An 8,822-nucleotide genomic window follows, 5' to 3' on the forward strand; every position below is an offset into this window, starting at 1 on the left:
CTGGCTTGGTCTGCTCAGCATAATGGTTTTAAGATTCATCCATGCTGTGCGTATCAGTAGTTTGTTCCTTTTGATTACTAACAAGTATTCCATTTAATGAACACCACAATTTGTTTATCCATTGATGAATACCTGGGCTTTTTCCAGTTTGAGAATATTATTAATTGAGCTGCCATGAACATTTGTATACGTCATTTTGTGGACATGTTTTCAATTCTCTTAGATAAAAAATGTAGCAGAGGAATTGCTGGGCATTACATGAAATGCATGTTTAGTTTTATAAGAAAGGGACAAGCTAATTTTCAAAGAGGTTTTGCCATATCAGCTTATATTCTCACCAGCAACATATGAGTATCACAGGTGCTTTACGTCTCTGCCCAAACTCACTATTGTCAGTCTTCTTAATTTTTGCCACTCTAGTGGTACCTCAATATAGCTTTAATTTGCATTTCCCTGGTGACTAATGAGGGGGCTCATCTTCTCATATTCACATTGGTCATTCATCTATCTTCTTGAGGGAAGTAACTGTTCAAATCTTTTGCCCATTTTTCATTGAGTTGTATGAGTTGTTTGTATATCCTGAATATAAGTTCTTGGTCAGAAAAATGTGTTGCAACTCTCCCCCCACCCCACCCCACACCCCCAAACTCTGTGGCCTGCCTTTTCAGTTTCTCAACACAGTTTTCCAAAGAACAAACCTTTTACGTTTTGATGAATTCCAATATATCATTTTTTTCATTTATTGTTGATGAATTTTGTATCCTGTCTAAGAAATCTTTGCCTCCTTTCCAACATCATAAAGATTTTCTCCTTTATTTTCTTTAGAAATTTTTTTGTTATTATTGCTGTTTTAACTTTTGTTTTTGGACTAATGATTTATTTAGAGTTTATTTTCTTATATGGCATGAGGTAAGGGTCAGGGCTCATTTTTGTGCATACAGATATCCATTTACTGAAAAGACTATTCTTTCCCCCATTTTGTTGTGTTAGCAACTTTGTCATGAATTAATTGACCACGTAAGTAAGGAATATATTTTTGGATCTATTTTATTACATTGATTCTTACTCTGATGCCATACTGTCTTGATAACTGTATCTTATTTTAAGTTAGGAAATCAGATAGTGTGAAACTTCCAATTTTGTTCTTTTTTTTCAAAATGTTTTTAAATGTTCTAGGTATTTTGCATTTTCACATAAATTTTAGAATCAGCTCATCATTTCTACAAAAATCTGTTGGAATTTTGATTAGGGTTGCATTGAATCTATAATTTGGGAAGAATTGTCATCCTAATAATATTCAGTCTTTCATTCCAAAGACACTCCACTTATTTTTGTCTTCCCTAATTTCTTCCAGCAATATTGTGTAGTTTTCAGTATATAGCTAGCTCTTGCACATATTTTGTTCAGTTTATACCTAAGTAAGTATATCATGTTTGGCTGCTATTGTAAATGATTTTTAATTTAATTTTCCAGTTGTCCACTGCTAGTCCTTAGAAGTAATTGATTTTTGTTTATTGAACTTGTTTTCTGTGACCCTGCAAAATTTACTTATTCAAGTTTTTCACCTGGTTTCCACAAAGCTCTATAGCCTTGCTGTTCAAAGTGTGGTGCATAGACCAGCACATCACCTTGGAGCTCATGAGAAATGCAGAATTGCAGCCTCCAATCCAGACCTACTAAATCATAATCTGCTTTTTAACCAGATCTTTAGATGAGTCATATGCACATTACAGTTTGAAAAATGCTTGTCTAGATCATATTTCTGGGCTAATTGGAATGATTCAGTGTAAACTGATAGATTAATAATGCAAAAGAGGGGAGTTCATCAAAGAAGCTAAATCCTTGAGAAGGCAGAATGCTCTGAGCACATTTATAAAAAGCTACCTTTATAGGAGGAAGTAACAGGTGGGAAGGAGGAGATGCAGATGTAGGAAGTTTGAAAATTTGGTAATGAGAAAATAAGATGGACTTTCAGATAGACTTTATCATTTCAGTGAAGCGTGAGGGAGAATATAAGCTGAAGTCGGTGGGCAAGAGAGTAGGAGAGGTCTGATCAAAGAGGAGAGGCCTATGAATTAGTCATCTCGGTGATTAAACTTATTATGAAAATGTTAGTAAATTACTGGACAATATTTAATGCCCATTTGAATTTTTAAATCAAGAATTTAAAGAGATATCAGTCAGCCCATTTGTGTGAATTTTCTCTAACAATGAATATTGAGTTGCTTAAGTACTGGCCAAAAGACAGCAGATGGTAGATTGCAGGTAGGGTTGAAATATCGTTAATCACCTATTTCAGAAAGAGGAAATGCAAGAGATTTGAGGTCATTGAAAGGATTTTTGACAGTGTCTTTTAAGCTAGACAAGGAGGGAAGTGAATAAATAAAGAGGCTGGAAGACAAGTGAGAAAGTGGTTGTCTGATCAATGAATTGGAGATCTTGATGAGATTGAGAATTCTCAGATTTACTAGAGTAAGTGAGCTTGAGATATAGGCACCAGTGTTGTGGCAGAAAGGGACTTGCAATGAGAATTTTGGAGGTGGTACTTTCTGTGGTGACAAGATTAATTATGACCGAGACACTAGGTGACTTGAGTGGAGTAGAAGTCAAGGAACTGAGAGGTCATGGTGTTGGCTGGGAACTCACATAGATTTCATTTAGCTTTTAATATGAAAGACTTTAAATATATACAAAAATAGAAAGAAGGATATAATAAACCTCCATATATACAATACCCAACCTCCATATATATATATATATATATATATATATATATATATACACGTATCACCCATCTTCAACAATTGTCACCACCTGCTCAATCTTTTTTATATATACCTTCACACAATCACCTCTTCATTGTTTTGAAACAAATCCACACATAACATCTTCTCATCCCTTAAACATGAAAGAAATCTTTGTTAAAAATAAGGACTCTTTTTAAAGCATATCCCCATAAGAATGTCCCCATATTCACTTCCCTCTGTCTAACTTAAAAGACATTATCAAAAATCCTTGCAATGACCTCAAATCTCTTAATACCATCAAGTAATACTGTAAAGCAATCTAGACAGGTAGATTGTTAAGTTGCCAGTCATTATGACAGGAGTGGATGCAGAGATAAAGACTGGAGCCAGGAGTTGATCCTCAGGATATGTCAATGACAGAGATGTCACCTGATGGCAGCATGAAGAGGGGCCAAGTTTTCTAGTGAAGTGGCCTCAGCATCAAAGATGCAGAGTGAGAATTCTACCCCCTAGAATAAAAGGAGCAGAAGTGGTTTGGAAATAACATGTAAAAACAAAGGTGAGAGAGGCATGATGAAGATGGCAGCAGAGAGAGGAGTGGAAATCAGTTAGTCCCCCTGGAACAACTAACAAACAACCAGGAACAACTAGTAAATAATCTGGAATAATTGCTAGGGGACAAATATCACTATCCACATATCATACACCAAAGTGGATTGGGAGGAATGCCTGAGATTGCAGCATAAAACCTGTAAGGAAAGACTGTGGACCTGTGTTGAGAGCACATTCCCCACAGCAGCCCAAACTGCAAAACCTCACTGTGATAGAGAACAGCACTCTCTGAATAAGCGAACATATCTCAGTTCAGCTGCAACTGGGGTTTTGATTAACAAATGTGGATTGCTTAATACAAGCTATAAATCCCCAAAAAACAGAAGCTTTTAGTGATGACTGACCTTAAAGAGCCAGTGGACTTCTCTGTGCCTGGAGGGGGAGCCCAGAGGACTGGTGCTATCTCTGGCCAGCAGGTGAAGCTGGGGGAACCAAGGACTGGCCCTGAAAGGGGGCTTTCTGTCCCTTTTTCTCTCTCTCAATCTGAGTGGCTTAGTGGAGAAAGCAGTAGTGATTTTGAGTTCACAGCTCTTTGACCCAGACAAGGGGGGAGATAGCAGAATCAGAGAAACAAAGAGCCTATTTAAATGCAAATGAAAACTCCCTAGGGGGTGTATCTTCCCTAAGAGGAAGGAGGTGGTTCCCTACTACCTGCCTCCCATTCAGAATCAGAACCCAGACCCTGGGGGAAAACAGCCAAAACAGAAACTAAGGACTAAGGAGGCCATACCTCCTTACACCAGTCAGGAGCTACAGGCTGACAGGTGCCACCTGCTGGGCAGGTTAGGAAAAGCACAGCAGCTAGAGTCTTCACAGGGTTTGTCAATCTTCTAGGACACACCCTCAGGAAACCTGATATGAATATTGCCCCCTTCTGAGATCTGAGCCTGTTCTGGTCTGGGAATACCAGATTGGGATAACTAAGGAAACCAGATACCAAGACAACAGAAAACTACAACCTACACTAAAAAAAAAAAGTTATGGCTCAGTCAAAGAAACAAACTTACACTTTAACTGAGATACAGGAATTGAAACAACTTGTGCTAAATCAATTCAAAAAGTTTAGGGAAGATGTGGCAAAAGAGATGAAGTATATAATGAAAACACTAGGCAAATACAAGGTAGAAATTGAAAGTTCAAAAAAATAACTGGCAGAATTATGCAAATGAAAGGCACAACATAAGATATGAAAGACACAATGGAGACATACAACAGCAGATCTCAAGAGGCAGAAGAAAACACTCAGGAACTGGAGAACAAGACACCTGAAATCCTACACACAAAAGAACAGATAGGGAAAAGAATGGAAAAATATGAGGAATGTCTCAGGAAATTGAATGACAACATGAAATGCAGGAATGCATGTGTCATGGGTGTCCCAGAAGAAGATAAGGGAAAAGGGGCAGAAGCAATAATAGAGGAAATAATCAATGAAAATTTCCCATCTTTTATGAAAGATATAAAATTACAGATCCAGGAAGCACAATATACCCCAAACAGAATAGATCTGAATAGGCCTACACCAAGTCACTTAATAATCAGATTATCAGACATCAAAGACAAAGAGACAATCCTGAAAGCAGCAAGAGAAAAGGGATCTATCATATACAAAGGAAGCTCAATAAGACTATATGCAGATTTCTCAGTAGAAACCATGGAGGCAAGAAGGAAGTGGGGTGATACATTTAAGATACTGAAAGAGAAAAATGAACAATCAAGAATTGTATATCTAGCAAAAACGTCCTTCAAATATGAGGGAGAGTTTAAAATATTTTCTGACAATGATAGAGTTTGTGAACAAGATACCTGCTCTACAGGAAATACTAAAGGAAGCACTACAGACAGATAGGAAAAGATAGGAGTGAGAGGTTTGGAACACAATCTTGGGTGATGGTAGCACATCAATGTAAGTACACTGAACAAAGATGACTGTGAGTATGGTTGAAAGAGGAAGGTTAGGAGCATGTGGGACACCAGAAGGAAAGAGGAAAGATAAACACTGGGACTGTATAAGTCAGTGAAGCCTAGATTGCTCAACAATTGTGACAGAATGCACACATATGTTTTTTCATGAGGGAGAACAAATAAATGTCAACCTTGCAAGCTGTTAAAAATAGGGAGGTATTGGGGGAAAAATACAATCCATGCAAACTAGAGACTACAATTAACAGAATCATTGTATTATGCTTCCTTTAATGTAACAAAGGCAAAATACCACAGCTAAATGCATATGAGGGGGACATAAGGGAGGGGAATGGGACTCTTGCATTGATGATGTTGTCTCTTCACTCTACTTTAGTTTAATGATATCTTTCCTTTTGTTGCTTTCTAGCTGTTGTGTTTGGTTTTTTTTTTTCTCTCTCTCTTTCTTTTTCTTTTGTCTCCCTAACTTCTTTGACTCTTCCTCCTGCTTTGTGGAAGAAGTAGAGATGTCCTTATATAGATAGTGGTGAGGGTGGTGAACACATAAAGACATGACTATACAGGGAACCATCATTTGTTTACTTAGGACAGCATATATGGTGTGTGAACAAAACCATCTTAAAAAAAATGGGTTGATGAAGAAAACTTGAGGGCACTATATTGAGTGAAATAAGTCAGACACATAAGAACCAATATTGCAGGCTCTCACTGATAGGAACTAATTATAATATGTAAACTCATAGATATGAAATATAAGTTACCAAGATATAGAACAAGGCTAAAGAATGGGTAGTGGTTGCTTATTATGAGCAGAATGTGCAACTAGGTTAAACGTAAATGTTTGCAAATGAACAGAGGTGATGGTAGTACATTGTGAGAATTACTGGTAGTGCTGAATGGTGCATGAATGTGGTGGAAAGGGGAAGCTCAGAGTCACATATATCACCAAAAGGAAAGTTAGAGGTTAAAAGATGGGAATGTAGAAAACAGTGAACCTTGTGGTGGTAATGTCTGTGATTAACTGTACAAATATTAGAAATTGCTTTCATGAACTAGAACAAATGTATGACACTATAATTAGAAGTTAATAATAGAGGCGCATATAGGGGAAAATATATCTTTTGCAGATATATACTACAGTTAGTAGTATTTTAACATTCTTTCATCAACAGTAACAAATGTACTATACCAATAGTATGAGTCAACAATGAATGGGGGGTGGTTTGTGGCATGGGAGGATTTGCGTTTCCTTTTTTTGTCTTTATTTCTTTTCTGAAGTAATGAAAAGTTCTAAGAATTGAAAAAAATTAATTTTGGTGATGGATGCACAGCTGTGTGATGGTACCAGGGGCAATTGATTGTACACTTTGGATCTTTGGATAATTGTATGGTATGTGAACAATCTCAACAACAAAAAAAAAGTAGGTGAAAATTTTGTCTGTTACTGTCACCCTGAGATACAAGTTGTAAAAGGAAAAGAATGGCCTCCACTATTCCACTAGTGGGTTGAAGGGAGAAAGGTATCCATTCGCAGAGCCAGGTTTCAGGTTAACAGGAAGTAAAAGAAACATTTAGGGAAAAGACTGAATGTATGGGTTTTGCTGACTGCATACCTGGAAGATACAGTGAAGAATGTGGATGTTATAGGTTGAACTGTGTCCCCTAAAAAGATATGCTCAAGTTCCTCCAGGAGCTGGCAATGGTGAGGGGGCAGGGAGGTGCCTGGAAAGGGCCACCAAGGATGACAAGGCACTCACCAAGGAGCTGGACCAGTGGGTCCAGCAGCTAAATGAATGTAAACAGCTTAACAAGAATCAAGTGTGGACTCTGTGTAAAAAGGCTAAGGAAATGTAAAGAAAAGAATCAAATATGCAAGAGTTTCATTGTCCTGTTACTATCTGTGGAGATGTTCATGGTTAAATCCATGAGCATATGGAACTCTTTAGAAATGGTGGAAAATCAGCAGACACAGACTATCTATTTATGAGTGACTATGTTGACAGAGGTTATTACTCAGTGAAGACTGCAACTTTTTTTGTGGCATTAAAGGTGTATTACCTCACTGCCCTCCCTTCTATGTGTAATGTGACTCTCAGAGGTGTAAATCTCCCTGGCAACATGGGGCATGACTCCTGGGGATGAGCCTGGTCCCAGCATTGTGGGATTGAGAAAACCTTCTTGACCAAAAGGGGGAAGAGAAATGAAACAAATTAAAGGTTCAGTGGCTGAGAGATTTCAAAAGGAGTCGAGAAGTCATCCTGGAGGTTATTCTTAGGCACTTTACATATATGTATAAAACTACCCCTTTTTAGTTTTTAGTGTATTTGGAATATATAGAAGGAAATACCTGAAACTGTTGAATTGCAACCCAGTAGCCTTGATTCTTGAATACATTTGTATAACTATATAGCTTACATGGTGTGACCATGTGATTGTGAAAACCTTGTGGCTCACATGCCTTTTATCCAGTGTATGGAGAGATGAGTGGAAGAATGAGGAAAAAGTTAAATGAATAATGGGGGAGGGGGGAATGGGAAGTTCTGGGTATTCTTTTTTAGTTTTATTTTTATTCCTATTTTAATTTTTTTGTAGTAATGAAAATGTTCAAAAATTGATTGTGATGGTAAATGCACAACAATACGATAGTAGTACTGTGAACAATTAATTGTACACTGGGGATGGTTGTATGGTATGTGGCTATATCTTAGTAAAACTGAATTTTAAAAAAAGATGTTACCCATTGTGTATTAAAATATTGAGAGGAAACCATGAAAACTGTCAAATTACCTGAGTATATGGCTTTTATGATGAATATCTATGAAAGTACAGAAATGCCAATGGTTGGAAATATTTCACAGATCTATTTGATTTTATTCCACTTTCAGTTTTAGTAGATGGACAGATATTCTGCCTCCATGGTGGCCTCTTTCCTTAGATACACTGAATCATGTAAGAGCCCTGGATAATTTACAAAAAGATCCACACGGGGGCCCGATGGGTGATTTGTTCTGGTCAGATCCTGACGATCATGGTGGATGGAATATTTCTCCACATGGTGCTGGCTACACATTTGGTCAAGACATTTCCGAATTTAACCATGCCAATGGTCTCACGCTGGTTTCTCATGCTCAGCAACTTCTAATGAAGGGACACAATCAGTGTCATAATTGGAATGTGATTACTATCTTCAGTGGACCCAATTATTCTTACTGTGGTGGGAACTAGGCTGCCATGTTGGATAGATAACACTTTAAAATATTCCTTCCTTCAGTTTGACCCAGTGTCTTGTCATGGAGAGCCTCAAATTACCTGACATACCCTAAACTACTTCTTGTAAATTGCTCCTCAGAAAACCTGCCTTTGTATGTGGATACCTGGATTTTAAAAATACATATATTTAAAAACAAAAAAGCAACAGTAATCTATATAGTTTTGTATCAAAACAGGATCTAGTTGGACATTAAACTCCATCATGGACCAAAAATATGCCATCTTAATGATGTGCATTTAGCAACAATTTGAGACTGAAATTCAGTACAA

The 8,822-nt window shown here is 37.3% G+C and overlaps 1 pseudogene; it reads left to right on the forward strand.

Moving 5' to 3' along the window:
• Positions 1-904: 904 nt before the first annotated feature.
• LOC119505411 lies at positions 905-8,619 on the forward strand (annotated as a pseudogene).
• Positions 8,620-8,822: the final 203 nt, after the last annotated feature.

The sequence above is a fragment of the Choloepus didactylus genome, chromosome 1 (assembly GCF_015220235.1).
Source record: "Choloepus didactylus isolate mChoDid1 chromosome 1, mChoDid1.pri, whole genome shotgun sequence".
Lineage (NCBI taxonomy): Eukaryota > Metazoa > Chordata > Mammalia > Pilosa > Megalonychidae > Choloepus > Choloepus didactylus.